At 41.3% G+C, this 16,885-nt stretch overlaps 1 protein-coding gene and 1 long non-coding RNA gene across 3 annotated transcripts in view; one reads left to right on the forward strand and one right to left on the reverse strand.

Annotated features, from left to right (window-relative positions):
- Positions 1–16,885, forward strand: part of LOC139059093 (uncharacterized) — a 163,806-nt gene that overhangs the window by 125,627 nt on the left and 21,294 nt on the right. The window lies entirely within an intron of this gene.
- LOC139059095 (uncharacterized) overlaps positions 1–16,885 on the reverse strand; it is a 36,387-nt gene that overhangs the window by 1,888 nt on the left and 17,614 nt on the right. Inside the window, exon 3 of the long non-coding RNA XR_011513900.1 lies at positions 4,523–4,572. This is a non-coding gene — a long non-coding RNA (uncharacterized lncRNA). The remainder of the gene's footprint in view (positions 1–4,522; positions 4,573–16,885) is intronic.

Below are 16,885 nucleotides of genomic sequence, written 5' to 3' on the forward strand. Positions count from 1 at the left end.
ATTGCTGATAACATTACCCTGTTTATCTTTCAGTGCATATATCTTGGTTTGTCTTATGCCAAGTTTCTTTCTCACTTATTTCGGGCTGTGTCCATTTTTTACGGCTTCTTCAGTCTTTCTCACGTTAGAGTTTCGAATATCACTTATTTTTGCCTTTCATTTTGCTCTTTCATTTCCATTAATTTATGATTTTGTTAATTCTATTAATAAGTAGAATTGACCTTATGCTGTCCCTGGTGTCTTTGTTTGTTGGCGTCTTGGGATACGACTAATGCAAAAGCGGGCCCCTCGGTTTCCTTTCTTCACCCGTATAAAATATATATATATATATATATATATATATATATATATATATATATATATATATATATATATATATATAGAGAGAGAGAGAGAGAGAGAGAGAGAAACTCTATTGACTGTTGATATAGTGAAAAAATATTAGAGGAACACATTGCTTCACATTCTGAGTAGAAAAAGCCTTCTTGCCCAATTTTAATAAGTCTACTTTGTTAGACCTCGAACCAGGCACGTACCCAGGATTATTTTTCGGGGGGGGCCCACCACCTCCATCATCATCATCATCATCCGCCTGTTTTATGTCCACTGCAGGACGAAGGCCTCTCCCTGCGATCTCCGATTACCCCTGTCCTACCGTCAACCGATTCCAACTAGTATCCGCGAATTTCCTAATTTCATCGCACCATCTATAGTTTTCTGACGTCTTCTACTGCGCTTCCCTTCTCTTGGTACCCATTCTGCAACCAAAATGGTCCAGCGGTTATCTAACCGGCGTATTACATGACCTGCCCAGCTACATTTTTTCCTCTTGAGGTCAATTAGAATATCGTCTATACCCGTTCGCTCTCTGATTCAAACCGCTCTTTCTCTCTCTTAACGTTATGCCTAGCAATCTTCGTTCGATCGCTCTTTGCGCGGTTCTTAACTTGATCTCAAGTCTCTGCCCCATATGTCAGCACTGGCAAAATACACCGAGTGCACACCTTAGTTTTCAATAATAATGGTAAGCTTCCAGTCAGGAGCTGGCAATGTCTGCCGTATGCGATCCAACCTATTTTTATTCTTCCGTGAATTTCCTTCTCATGATCAGGGTTCCCTGTGATTAATTGACCTAGGTAAACGAACTCCTTCACAGTCTCTAGTGGCCGATTAGCGATCCTGATGTCTTGTTCCTTTGCCCGACTATTTATCATTATCTTCACCTCCTGCATATTATTATTTAACCCCACTCTTACACTCTCTCAGTTAAGGTCTCCAATCATTTGTTGTAACTCGTCTGCACTGTTGTTGAATAGAACAATGTCATCGGCAAACCGAAGGTTGCTGAGATATCTGCCGTAGATCTTTACTCCTAAGCCTTTTTAGTTTAATAGCTTAAATTCTTCTAAGCACGCAGTTAATAGCTTCGGAGAAATTGTGTCTCCCTGTACGACCCCTTTCTCTATAGGTATCTCCCTGCTTTTCTTGTGTAGAATTAAGGTAGCTGTAGAACCTCCGTAGATATTCTTACGCGAAGGAAAAGTCAGTAAGACGAGAAACTATTTACAGATTATATTTACAACAACGGTTGCAGCGCTGACCGGTTAGATTGACAGCGCGAGCCCAGTTCGTTTTTCCTCCTCTTTTCTGGAGTGATGGCGCCCCCGCGCCTCGTTCAAGCAAACAAATACCCCACGCATGTAGCAATATTTTCCAAGCTTTTTACGGTAGCGTGCTGTACTCCTTGATTACGTAGTGTCTCTATGACTGCTGCTATCTCTACTGAATCAAATGCCTTTTCGTAATCTATATAAGCCGCGTAGAAAGGCTTATTGTACTCTGCGGATTTCGCGATAACCTGAGTGATGACATGAATGTGATCCATTCTAAAGTATCTCTTCCTGAAGCCAGCCTGTTCCCTTGGTTGACAAAATCCAGTGTTGCCCTTATTCTACTGGAGATCATTTTGGTAAATACTTTATATAATACTGGGAGCAAGCCAATGGTCCCATAATTTTTCAATTCTTTAACGTCTCCTTTTTTTGGATTAGTATAATGTCTGCATCCTTCCAGTTTTCTGGTACCCTTGCAGTCGATTAGACATTTCGTATAAAGAGCCGCCAGTTTTCCAAGCATTATGTCTCCTCCATCTTTGATTAAATCGACTGTTATTCCACCTTCTCCTCCCACTCTTCATCGTTTCATTTCTTGCAGGGCCCTTGTGACCTCATCGCTAGTTATAGGAGAGTTTCTGTACCCTGTTCATTACTGTTTCTAAGTGACGTATCCTGACTCCTCTGAGTACTGTATACAGGTCAGCTTAGAACTTTTTCGCTGCTTTTACTATATCTTCGAGATTGCTGACGATATTATCTTTTAGTGTATGGTTTGTATGGTTGTTTTTTTGTATGGTTAGTGTATGGTTTTAGGCATGGTTTGTCCCAAGCCAGGTTTCGTTTTTACTGATTTCAGGCTGCGTTCATTTTTTACGGCTTCTTCAGTCTTTCTCATGTAATAGTTTCGTATATCAGTTATTTTCGCCTTGTTGATCAGTTTTGACAGTTCCGCGAATTGCGTAACGCTGTGCGGCCGCCAGTCCCACGCAACCGCGTAGAGCGCAGGACTCTGCGATTCTAGATGTACTGCGCTCACTGCGAAAGGTAAGAAAAACACCCACATAAGCACAGCAGAGAAGTGGCTACGTGAAGCGGTTCAACCGATGACTGTAGAAGCGTCATTCAAAGCAAGTAATTGTTCTCCACTTCCGGCAGCGTTTTCTCTACTTCCTTCTTAAATAAAAAGATGTTGATCCATAAATATTCTCATTAACAACGGTTAACTTTTTTTTATTATTCGCTTTTCCTTGCAGTTTGGTTGTTGCCTTGGCTCTCTCCCTTAGTAGAACGCTCAATTTCTCGACTCCTTGGGATTTTTGTTTCCAGTTGCCAATTTTGCACGAAAAGTGTTATACAATTAGGGAAAAACAGACGCGGTAACGGGCGACAGTCATCTTGCTTATGGTTTTAAGGGTTATTGCAGGGTTTCATGATGGACGCACTTTCACATTATTTTATTTCCCACCTTATCTAACCCATATCACGTGTATATGGTTGCGGGCATCTGCCAGCCTCGCGGCGAGCCGTAACTCGAGGAAATAATGAAGCAAAGGGAAAAGTTAAACGAAATTGGCGTTTTCTCCAGCCGCAACTCGTTCCACGAGAGTACACACCAGCTCAGTAACAGCCGCATCCCTTTCCTAGTCCCAGTATCAGCCTAAACAAAGAAGGTTGAACTAACAAAAGCAACAGCTATGCGCGGGGCGGTTAAATAGATGGTGACAACTGAACGCATCACGAGTTAATCGCACGGGTGCGGAATCTATGAGAAAACTGTCCTTCACATTACAAGAGATGCCGATAACTACCGCCATCTAAAAGGAGTGAAAAAGGCAGCATAATGCTGACCGATTAATAGCTGCCAAGTCTCAACATTGATCTGGCGGCGCTTTAGGAATGTGTGAGGAGTGGTGGCGTGGGTTGGGGGGGGGGGGTATGCCACTTGATTTCGGGGGGGGCCCGGGCCCCCCCGGGCCCCCCCCTGGGTACGTGCCTGCCTCGAACAGTTATCCTGCACTGCTTGTAAAAATTGGCGAAGCTTGCTTGAGTATGTTGAGTGACTAGAATTTTTCGTTCTCACTTAATTCATTAGAGAGGCGCACAAACATCATACGAACGTGCCTATTGCTTCCCTTTCAGAAACCGTCGTTTTCAAAAGTACTACGTTGATTATTCAAATTCAGTTCCAATCAATGCGTTACCGCAAGAAATTACGTTTGTCAACGAAGCGTTTCAGCATTAAAATCCAAGATTCTGTATTTATTCCGTATGCACTTCTGTATTTTAGTGCAGGATGCCTTTTTTGTTTATTTTTGCCTTCACAGTTGCTGACTGCTAAAAGAGTTGCGATGTCTCTTGTTATTACCACGAAGTGGTGGTAACGTAGAAAAACTACAGTGGTGTCTTAGTGCTCAGCAACGGCTTTTTCATGTTTTCATGCTATGTAGAAGACCAGTCTGTTTTATTCATCGAATTAAAATTCACCAACAAACCAAACCAGTTTAAATCATTGTTGTGTAATTATTCAGGTGTATTGTCTTCTGAACTCTCGTAAAAAGTACCAATGCATACCCTCTTTTACTTACATCATGCAGAACTATTGTGAATATGCAGCATATATATGCACGATAGGTCATATAACTAAACAAAAAACACAGCTTTACGCCAGAACCCTTCGCATCATTTGCAAAAATTAAAAGGGTGTTAGCTAAGTAGGTAAATTCAGCTTGACTCCATAAACTATAGTTTCTGAGACAGTTGAGTAAACAATAAAGACACAAACATCTTAGTTTCGGTCAGCAGTTATAACGTAGAAGTGTTAAAACTGGTTTATTTCTTATTTGTACAGTAAAATAAACCTTAATCAAATCGACAAAACCGACAAAAAACAAAAATCATATTCTTACATGATAGTGTCGCCGAGTAGACATTGCCGCCAGTTTTGGTAACCATTGACCTGCATAGAACCAAAGCAGAACTCATGGCTTAAAACTACAGCGCGAGGTTGCACAATACGAAAAGAAAGAGATGTACTCGTAGGGGGGACTGAACGTCCCGTATTTATTTTCGCATTGTGTAATTTCGCGCTGCAGTTTCAAGTATGGATAACCAACACAGCAAGCATACGTTTCTCTTCAAGAACTATTTAGCCTCTTGCTCTGTACGTGATTATTGCTTGCATCCTTTTTTTTTTTGACATGCCAAGTAGCCAGGTCAGATGATTACTCTGATAATGAATAGAAGTGAGAATGCAAAGAAAGGTTGGCCTCATTTTTGATGACTATTTGCACTCGTTTGCGTTTCTATATAAAATATGCACTTTGAAATAACCGACTTCTGGGAGTGATGTAATCCGTACTTAAAACTGCAGCGCAATATTACGCAGTGCGAAAAGGAAGACAAAAACGGGAAAGGCGCTGAACTATCGACTTGATTAAACTATAAAAATACGTAGTGTGTTTGAGTAGTGGAATTTTCAGGTCCAACGAGAATGTTAAAAAAAATGGCCTCTAATATTGGATCAAATGCCCTATATTCTCCCATTGCAAGATTAACTCATGAGTACGTATTTAGAGAAAGCTATATGGCGAGAAAACATTGTTTTTCACTTCGGTGAAACGGACAAACAAACCGAGGAAGTGCCTCTTATATAGTCAAGAGAATTACAAGAACACTTCAATCGGGTTCAGTCAAAATAAAAAAAGTATAGAGTTACGTAATAATTCCTGTCAATATAGAAAATTTGCAGATATTGCGTCAATGCGCATTCTTTTAGCGATGTAAGTGATGTGAAATCCAGTAAATCTTTTTAGTTTTGAAAATATATTATTTCAGTTAAAGCTGAACAAAAACCATTTGGAAGAAATAAGAACCGCGCATCTTCAATTATTTAATCGGAAGTGATGGCGAAGTTTTGTTCATACAGCGTGCGTGTTCCGTTACCAGTGCCTTTGTTACGTAACCAAGTCCTTGACACCAAACTCAGTAAAAAGCGAGCGTACGGCCATTCCTTCCACAGCTCTTCCTCCCTGAACTTTGTACATAGTAACTGTAATTGTTAGTAAGCAACTATCTCTTTTATTCATCCTTTAGAAATATTCATAAATTTCGACTACCATTGTCGAATCGAATAAAAATAGAAAGACGAAGACTACTCGATAAGTATAGGAGATTTCAAACATTATTGCGCGCATAATAATAGGCGTACACAGCAAAGAAACATCGTCCTTGTATGCTAAACTTATTGTTGTCAGACTCACTAAGCCAGTCTCCATAGTCATATTCCCTACTTTGATCGCCGGCTTCACGTCGCCGCAGAGAAAAGGTTATGCACGACAATGCTGAGCCACCTTTCCTTTATTAATTTGTGCATCTTCTACAGGTGTAATGTAAAATTGATTCTCGTGTTCACTCGAGTAAATGCATAAAGTTGCCTCAGACTTGTAATTTTTCGTTGGGCATTTATTTTCTCTATTTCTGACAAAATGAAAGATTTATTTATTTATTTATTTATTTATTTATTTATTTATTTATTTATTTATTTATTTATTGTTCATTTATTCGTTTGTTTGTTTTTTGTGTTTGTTTGTGAGTACCGGGCACTTCTAGGGATTTCAAAAAGCGAATGCACTTTTAAGAAACCTCTGAAAAAATTTTTATAAGTAGAAATTCGGCGCGATTAAGCATCTCCCAATGAATGAATGCTAACACGCAGAATTTCATGCCCTTCTTGCTTTATGCCATTTAGGCCTGGATCAAAAAATCATTTTGGAACTCGTGAATTTTCTTACTTTGTACTGAAAAAAATAAAGCTATAACAGATACGACACTGAACTATCGCCATATTCGCGAACAAAACCCTATTTTGTGAAAGGTACTCGCCGTAATTCGTCCTCAGCTACATACACTCCCGTGGAAGTGGTGCAGCCACTGACGGTTGCCACAAAAACTACAAGGTGGTGTCTAAGATTGCCTCACGTTACCTCTCTTGTGGCATATAAAACTTCGACATTCTGAGAAAAAAAAAAACACGCCGTAACAGAAACAATGAAAAAGGAAACAACAGGTGCCGTTGTTGCGCTGTTTTTCTCCCAATGCTGCTCAACCAACCAGCCAATCTTCGCATTCTTTTAAAAAACTTCTACTCTAGTTGAAAATAACATATTTGCAGTTTGTAAATTGTAATACAGCAATCGAGATTCATTTACTTGCTTGATGGCCTCTTGAAGTTTCTTGCAGTCAGTATGGCTTGTATATTCAAGGGGTGTACGGTAGCGCGATTAAAAGACGGGACAAAAGAAGACGCATAGAGATACACACAGCGCTATGTGTAAACGTACTATACTCAAGACCAAATCTCAGAGGCTGCACTTACTGCGATATGATTTTGCACATTGTTGAAAAACACTGCTGAAAGAGGCTGCGGAGATCTCGAGATATGAAATCATAAGGAGAACGTACTAATTGACTGGGTTATAACGAAGCTCGCAAAATCATGGCGCTCCTGGAACATGTCGAGCGGCAGTTTAGATGAGTAGCTTCCTCTGAATTTTCCTAAACCCATTGTTAAAGCTTAAGTAAAGACCTGAATAGTATATTTGGTTTAATACCACATCCCGTCTCATGACGGTAACATTCACGCACCGGCGTGTTGACTCGATGTGCGGCAACCGCTGATATACAAGCATCCCTGTCTCAACACAAGATCTCTTAACAGTTCGTGAACATTGCTTTTTCTTTTTTTTGCACGGGCTGGGTAGTCCACATAAATATTTAGGTAGTGCATTCTTCTTAACTGTGAGAAAAGAGCTAGCTCATATTCTCGGCAATCGGCGCTACATCTGGCTTTATAACTATCACTTGGTTTTAGCATTGTGACCCTCCTCTATTCGCAAATAATAGACTTTACTGTTTAGAAGACGCCAATGTTTTGTTGCATCCTGCATTTTATTCCGGGTGATCGAGAGGTTCGAGAAGACGGCTTCGAATTGCCATTGACATTACCATCCTCATTACATCTGTCTAGGCGCCTAACTTAATCTAACTTCATCGTATCATCCTTTTTATACAAAAAGCAATCTCGGAGTAACAATCACGCGAAACGCTAAGTTGGAACGACCACATAGATGACCTATACAGTACCGTCCTCCGAGCCCTACGAGCCATCCGACGCAAGCTTTGCCACGCGCCGCTCCAAGTTAAGCTGACGGCTTATAAAACCCTTGTTAAGCCCAGTTTAGAGTATGCATCAACCATGTGGGACCCGCATACGAAACATAATATTACCAAGTTATAGAAGATACAGCTGATGGCTACAAGATTCATTTGTAATAGGTGCAGCAGAACTGCCAGTGTTACAGAAATGATTAGTTTTCTTGGTCTTGCGAGTCCCTGCAGTCTAGGCGGGCCGAATCAAAGTTGAAGCTCTTGTATCTCATGTATCATGATTCTTTGCCAATTGATTTGTCTCCCTACATAACCCCTGTGTCTCGCGCCAACACTCGTTGCAATAATGGCAAACAGCTCGAACAGTATCGTACAAATATTGATACCTTCAAGTTTTCACTTTTCCCCATCACTATAGCAGCCTGGAATCTGTTACGGAGGGACATTGTCGACAGCCCTAATGTTGAAGTGTTCTTCGCAAGATTGAGAGCTATGTCTGAATTATGCATTTTTTCTACTCTTTCCCTATCTTTGTTGGGAATGTCTATGTATGTGCTCACTCCTGACTGGACTCAAGAGAGTTTGCAGTATTGTAAATAAAAAATAAAATAAAATAAAGACATCCCAACCATCTGTTCTAACGCATTTATTCTGCTTTATCGGATTCCAGTCCGACACAGCAGATGAAGCCGTATTCGCTGTCCTAATCGCCTAACATGCGGACCACAGCGACTTCGACATCGTCCCCTTGTCAAATGCCTCCATAACCCTTTTCTCTTTTTTTATGGAAACAGTCTATCATCGAATATCACGAGTGACGAAGAGAAACAAGTGGCGCCAGTGGTCAGACGCCATTCAGGCAGTTCAATTTCCCCAGCAGCTGGCGGCCACGATGAGTGACAACCGTGAAAAGCCAAATATTGCCATTGCGCAGCAGCTGCAGGTGGCAGAGTCAAAAACAGCTATTTTTTTTTCTTTGTATTACCTCATTAGGTGCCACGCCTAAGTAATGTAAGTGCTTGCTTCCACAGGGCCTTCGTGATCCAAGTGTGGCTGGCTGTGAACTTCTGCGGCCGCGTCACCCTCCATGCAGCGTACTAGTATTCAGCATAAACCTGCTGCGCTGCCATGTATGGGCAGCATCACTGAGAGCTAGATTCACTATAGCAGTCACACAATGCTTGAAATTCGATTAAGTGCTGCTATCACGGAAGCACGATCCAACATGCTCAAGTAAAACTCTTGCTTGGGCTAGTTGGTTCATGCTTGAAATAGGTAAAGGGAAGGCGCAGAAGACGTGTTCTTCTTCCTAAGTCCTGGTCTTCTGCGCCTTGCCTTTACCTACTTCAAGCACGATCCAACAGCAACACTCAGTATCTGATCCAAGCATGCAGGATTCAGTCAACAATTCAGGCAGAAGACGATTTTAATCAATAATCTTGAAAAGCAGCCGTAAAATAAAGTGCAATGTAAGAAACTTGAGAGAATCATTTTTGTCTTGCCTGAAAAATTGTTGCTATCTATGATGTCGTCACTATGTCTTCGAATACCTGGCGCCCAGGGTATGCTCACAGCGAAACTGTCGCCGGTCAACACCGATTAACTAGTACGATGTGTTTAATTTTTTATACTTCGAAAATAAACTCCCGTGGATGTGTGGAAGCTGCAACAATGCAAAAGAAGCCATCAAGTTTTTTGCAGGCTACATCAGTCAAACATATTTCATGTATGCACTTGTATATGTCATTGGTGTTACTCTGAAGTTCATGTATTGATGCAAATGTATTGATGCAGAAAGACAAGCCAGATATGCGCAGGGAACTTGGATATATTTTTTTAGTTGCTGCCTTAGCACCAGCACCACATGCCACTATAGAAAAAATTTGACATGCTTCATGCTACGATTAAGTGTACAGACTGTGCGACCTTTCTTCGTCTCCTTTTTTTTTTTCTCAAATTTTTAATTCTTAGCTCCGAAACGCTGGTCATTTTCGGAGACTATAACTGTTGTTTGCTTGAACATATCTCGCTGCTTGGGGTAGGTAACCGAATTCACATGCTCTTTTGCTGTTTGCTCGATTTGCGGTAGCCATTACGGCGTATTCATCAACTGTAGCAAGAAAACCTTGTGTTTTCCACACTCCCTCTCCATTCTTTCTGAGTCCGCAAAATCCAGGTGGAATACTTCAAATGGCTTGTCCAAATACACAGAAATAGCCATCTGTTTTGCTCTTACACGGCACTTAGCTTTTCTCACTTAGCATTTGGGGGCACGTCTTTAGATAGTTATGCACATTTTTCTTCGTGTTTTCTCATATAAAGCCTTCTTTAAGCTTCATACGGGTTTCCAGATAACCGTCGTGCCCTCCAGATGGAGGGCTGTCATCACAAAGACGCAAAATATTCAGGCGACATGATCTCCGGTGCCAGCAACCTTCCATCCTTCAGGGTCATTTCCTCCGCACCCTCCGAATTGCTCACCATGCGCATTCCTTCATTTATGCTGGTGTTCGAATTCTCTAACCTAGCCAAAGCATCAGCGTCAAGAAGCGCATCTCCTGGCACATGTGTCATGCATCAAAGGCGAACTGCTGTATCTTGCTGACCCATCTTGCAATCCTTCCTTTTGGCTGAGCAAGACCGACGAGGTTGTCAGTGAATAGCTTAAAATGTCGACCCTTAATGTAGCTCCGAAAATATCTCAGTGCCATTACAACTGACGGGGCCTTTCTTTTGTGCTGTTATATTTATCTTCCGACCTACTGAACCTCCACGAGGAATATCCTATGGCATTTAGTTGACAGCTCGGTGATTTAGATTGGTCTCACTCATATAAAACTGCCTTCGTGCCACTTAGTGATGCGTCAGTGCAGAACTGAAATGGTTTACCGAAGTCCTGCAGCACTAAGTTAAGGTCACTGGAAATTGCTTTGACAAGTTCGTGGTAGGCTCGCTCGCATTGCTCACTCCAGAGAAACCGTCTGTGTCAGAGCGGTCAAGCATCTGGTTTTAGACGCGATATGTCCGATAAATGATCTAAAATGACCTGCAAGACGCAGAAGTACTCTCAAAGAGCGCAAGCTGTAAGGCTTCATTAGACGAATTTTTTTTATTGATTCCTCCTTTGTGCCTTCTTGTGTGGCCGTTACAAAAAGAAAACAGATTTCTGAAAAAAAAAGCTTGTTTACGTCGATTTTCAACATCACTTGCTTAATGCGTCCAGAGCCCGTGATAGGTGAAGCTCTTGCTCTTCTTTAGTGCAATAATGCACAATTATGTCGTCAATGTACGTGTTACAGCAATAGGCAGTGAGATGTTCCAGAACTCGGTCCATCATATTCTGGAGAAAAGTTCAAGAATTTTACCTACTGAATAGTTGTAGCCTGTTGTATTCGCATACGTTGAAACGTGTGAAAGATGCGGTGTTTTGTTTGTATTCTTCCTAGAGAGGTACCTGCCAGTGCCCTTTACACGGAATAACTCTAAAATCTTTGGCAGCCTCCCGTTTTCTTAACAATGTCATCGATACACGCCATTGGAAAGTCGCCCCTTTGTTTTCGGCCAAATATTTTTATTGCATTTAATGAAATTAAATTCTGGTGTTTTACGTCCCAAAACCACGATATCTTTACGTCCCAAACCACGATTAATCAATAATTCATTTAACGGGCTAAGGAACAACACTGAGGCCTGAGTATACTGGTGCACAGAGAAAGCAAAACAAAAAATGTAGAAATGTAAAACAACTCCAAAGTTATCGGATAAAAAATTATATATATAAAAGAACACCAGCTAGTTAGAAGCGCTGTTCTCTAATGACTCAATGTGTAACACGTGATCCTGTTTATTAATACATTAAGAAGCAACGGTTCTATTCGACGCTTTTACATCAAAAGCACGAGCTAGCACGCCGAAGAAGCGAAGCGATGGTGATGGTTATGTACAGATCCGTAGTGGGGTATGCAGTCTCGTGCACCATCCTGTACGATCTCGGTAAACCCATGGACCGATTCGTTGACGAGAACCCAATCAAGTGTAGAATAAAACTTGAATAGGCGAACATAGAAACTAGATTTGAAAGCAATAGTATAATAAATAATCAATCAACCAATTTTAATTGCCTAGGACCAACATTTACGTCTGGGTGCAGGTGAAAGGAAAAACAAGAACAAAAAAGGGCTAGATGAACAGCAATACAGCAATAATAGACAATTGAGAGACGGAGAACTTGTACCGAATAATGATAATAATAATAATAATAATAACATAGTGAGCAGCATAGATGTCTTAAGTCACATACATTGAGAACGTGGGGCTTAATCAATTTATACCTATCATTATTATGGGGGATAAACATTTTATGAAATTGTTACGCCCTGTATATGCTGCAGCAAACTTTGTAGGAAGTTAGCATTATGTGGTTCTGTTCACACCTCGAGCGCTACACAGAATATATTTTTACCTGGTGTGAGTGCCTGGCTTATCGGTCTATGGAAACGCGCGATTCGGGTTCACCATAGGTATGTTAGGAAAGTGCTATGAGCCATATCTAACAAAACAATTGATTTTATTGTTTATACAAATTCTTTATTGTACGACGGGTTACACATTAGATATTATATAACGGTGGGATCCTGTAACTCTCGTAGGAGTCGTAAAGGAGGTCTCTATGTTGTATGCTCCTGTATTAAAGTAAGAACGTGTGAATTCAAAGAACAAATAAGTGTTTGCGACACTGACCAATATATTGCATTTTTATTGGTTGAGTGAGGCAAGCATCTAAGAACGAAGGATTGTTTGTTACTGATAAATGACTGTTATGATGTTAGATCTGTCGGTGCATTAGTCCAAAGCTGTGATGCGGCATATGAAAGGGAAAATGAACCGTAATTACTACGAGCGTGCGGAGCTTGAAATTGAAAAAAACATTGTCTGCTGGGTCTTTATCTTGCTAATGACGACGCAGCAGCTCTATAGGGAGTGAGAACGGGTTGAAAAAGAAGGGTGGGAACGGAGTTGGAATGTCGGCGTACTCTGATAACAGCCTCGTTCGGTATGAATTGCTGCTGAAGCACCTTTCTATCACGCCAATTTAAAAAAAAGAAGAACATTGCAGACTTGTGAGACTTTCCAGAATCGCATCCCTTCCAGCGAAATATGTTTCATTCGAAGAGTCGCACCAGTAATATTTTAGCGCCTGTGATTACGCCAGACAATTTAAACATTACCAGCAAGTGACAGGTAACATGACTCCCATTCCGTGCAAGGTGTAAATGTGGCGTCATTTTGGACTGCGAGAACAAGAGTATAAACATGTATAATACGCTTTTCAGTACTGCAGCAAGTGCCATACCACGGCTTATGTTGTAATTAATGCAAACTGTTCAAATTTTGGGCTCAGATAAGCAATAATGTGGCCCTTATTTTCACAAAAATATTAACTCGGTGCAGCATTCAGTTCTTTCAGGACAGTGGGAAAACATTCTACGCTGCTTGTAGATGCTTTCCAGTACCTCCTAAGTTGCTTCGAAAGGCCACAACTAGCCCACACATAATAAACATTGCATGTGAATCAGCCATATGATGCCTTAGCTAAACTTAATCATGGTGCCAAGTATACTTCTCCTACGCCTAAACGCTCTCAGGCGCTTGCGTCAGCAAATACTTAATATAATTCGAAATACTAAACTTTGCTGTCCGTAGCCCAAAACTTGCCCCTGTTTCTGATAGGTATATTTGATTCACTGAGGACACCAAGAAACGTTGCACGCAGTTCGGATAGCACCTACAAATAGGGACAAAATAAGTGTTCAGTAATTATCTGCGCAGCGCCTGGTAACCCGTACACTTTGGACTTTGTATACAGATCAACCTGAAATCTCCACGTTTCGCACCAAATGTGAGCAAACTATCAAGTATAGTTCTCACAGAGCACTGAGAAACATTGCGTATAATTGCTTCATAGCACTTTAGAGCACGCATCTAAAGCGGATAAATGTGAGTATTTGGCAAATATCTTCAAAGCCCGTAATTAAACTAAATACTTCAAATTAGGAGCCTCTGTATTCGAATTGTAAGATGTTTGTGTAAGAAATGCCCTACGAAAACTGAAATCGAGGTACACAGTTTAAAGTTGTGCGGTGCATGCCCTATTTCAATCAAATATAAAATATGGGACCCGTTCTATTCGCCGAGAAGAGGAAAACCAACTACGCTTCTTATAATGCATTAAGATGGGGTGAAAATAAGCATTCTGCAATCATTATCAAGGTACATAATTAGGCTACGTACTTTATATACTTTCGGTACACATCATGTACAGCACACTCCTTGTCCTTTCTGAAGGTAAAGTCCCTATACCATACATGCTTCTCCCAGCCCACTGGAAGAACTATTTACTCGTGTTGTATAACGCCCTTAACTTGCAGAAAACGAGCGCTTACCAATTTTTATGTAGTGCCTAGTTAGCTAGCGCACTTAAATCATCGAACGCACATCACTTCTAAAGTGTCCCTATAAATTTAAGCCCAGTGCATCAGTAATTTATCAAAGAACACCAGCAAAACACGCATGCTACAATTTTGAGCGCTTCTATAGTCTCACTAACAGATTCGCTGTAACATAAGATAAGAGTAGCCAACACCTTTCCGGACGCCTGCTATACTCCCAGAAATTGTAAGAATACTTGCAGATTCCGAACGGTTCTAAATTTTGTTCGCAGCTATTACCTGTTCAAATTTAGCTACTAGCTATGAGCAGCATCAAAAATTTGGAGGACGCTTACGCTTCGCCTTTAATAGTCGAACGCGGAAGCGTTCAAATACCCTAACTCCTTTTCATGTTTCTCGGCAACTGCAGCTTATGCAATCGAAATGTTCACCAGGAAGCGCTGGCTGCGAACGCTGTGCACGAAGGCGAGCTTTCTGGTAGAAACGTGGCTTCTGGCGTGGGTCCATCTCCTGTTATTGTTTCGCACTTCTAATATTTCACTCTGAGAAGAGCCAACATAAAGGAGATGCGCTGGCGGAGTTTTGTTTTCCTTTAGATTTGTTTGTGGGTTGCTGTTCTCCAAATTCTGATGAATAACTTTGTAAAGATGAAAGACAACGTATGAGCAACTTTGGTGGTTTGGTATGCGTGGTTCGGAATTTCGTTCGAAATCTCCTTGACCGAAGCGACGACCGACGCCGGATGCCGACGTGGGACGCCGATGCCGACACCAGGTTTTTTGCGATATGGGCTCCTATACGCTGCTGTCACGTTAAAATGAAGTAACGGATAGGAACTTCTTTTTCGAGTGAATGTGCGACGTGTCCAATTAATTATAAGTGTGACAAAAACTCTAGTGGCTTCAGTTACTCATTCGCAATCGCACAATATGATTTCAGTGTTACTTGGTAATCTATTGTGTTACAAGATGCACAAAAGTAAACAATTGCTTAATTCTCAAGGCTAACGAACTTTAGTTCCACTCAAGGCAAAAGCATCCTCTGGCGTTCCACTCATAAAGTTAAGCGCAGGGCCAGTCATATTCGTTGGTTTGTTGTGGCGGGTCCTTTAAACATACGGATGTATCGATGAGTTTACCATGTCCAATATTCTGCGCGAAATCAGCGAATCAGCAACAAAAATCACAACGACAAAAGTTTTTGTTTTTTATAGGTGCGAATAGAAGATTGTGCAAACATGGATATTATTGGTATTCACTATTCCAAGAAAGGTAGATGCTCGTTATTTTGAATATTATTATCACAAACTGTCAGACATCACCATACCTATATTCAATCAATGCTTTCACCGAGTCAGACGTCCTACGTCTATAACCTTTAGGTCAAGATGGTGCACATGCGGGAGAATACATATACTTATTTAGAATGTGAGTAACTGTCCGAATAGAGCCAACAACTCTTACAACGTGACCTCTTTTGTTCATAGCGTGCAACTTGAATGCAGGTAAAGTAACTTGTTGAATGACGCTGCATGGAATTATCTGTGGTGCGGGGGAAACTTTTGTACCGTATTAAGGTAAGCACTACCGATCAATTGAAACCATCATTTCTATGCCTGTTTCTCTCGCAATCTGGGTGGTAAAATTACATGTCATGGTAATTTTTAGTTACATACTGCACTGCAGAAGCTCTTACATGTGGTAGTTGTTGAGCGTAACTTATAAAAAAAAAAGTTTCCGCACGCGTTTTCATGATTCCGTGAGTTTTTACGGCTCTAAGGGAGCAATCCGGACTAGTCGCAGCAATTCCAAATATTTCAGCACAAATTGCCTGGTAAGCATGAGAAATTATTGGAAATTCTATGGACCTCCTCAGATGAAAATACAGGCACAGGAGCTCCATTTTAAGTGCCTTGCATATCAAGTTCCAGTTACGAAAGCATTAATTGGACGTTCGGAAGTACAATGCGGCGATGAATTTTAAGCGCGTGTTCAAGAACGTTCGAGCAGCACACAGGTCCGGGACGAAGGCAGTAGGGACACACGCAAGCATTTTTTCCTGGAAGCTCTATTGCACTGAACATTTTTTCAGCGTATATATCACCCACAAGGCCGAACCTCTACGCTCAATTTTATAAACGCCTTCAGGGCCAATAAGCCAATAAGCGCCGTCTGGAAAAAAGAAGCATTTTTCATGAAAGGTCATGTCACCACCTCGTTTATGGAAAACAATGCGATGCGAACAAACGGAAGGACATACTGCGTGAACTGCAGTGCCTAGCTTTTGCGCTCTGAAATGGCGTGAAAACGTGGCCATCTTCAAGGCCCATACCGGGAAATAAGGACAAATGTATGCGACGCTGCTACAAGCACGCGATGTGCGTTTCCCGCCTGCTCGAACGAATGTATTGCCTTCCACCGCGTTTTATCTCCACGCGAAGATAGCCTGCGCCTCCCCCGAGCGCTCATGGCGTCCAAGAAAAAGGCTTGTTAGCGCACTTCTGAGCATTGCGGCCTATTGGGCAATAGGCTCGTTCTTATGCGTCCAAGCTGTACGTGAAGTCATGGCTTTACGACAATATCCATGGACATCACAACAGGTGCTTTACAAAACGAACAGTGCGGTTGATTTCGCAAGCATGTTGCGGGTGAGACA

This window comes from Dermacentor albipictus, chromosome 4 (assembly GCF_038994185.2).
Source record: "Dermacentor albipictus isolate Rhodes 1998 colony chromosome 4, USDA_Dalb.pri_finalv2, whole genome shotgun sequence".
Taxonomy (NCBI): domain Eukaryota; kingdom Metazoa; phylum Arthropoda; class Arachnida; order Ixodida; family Ixodidae; genus Dermacentor; species Dermacentor albipictus.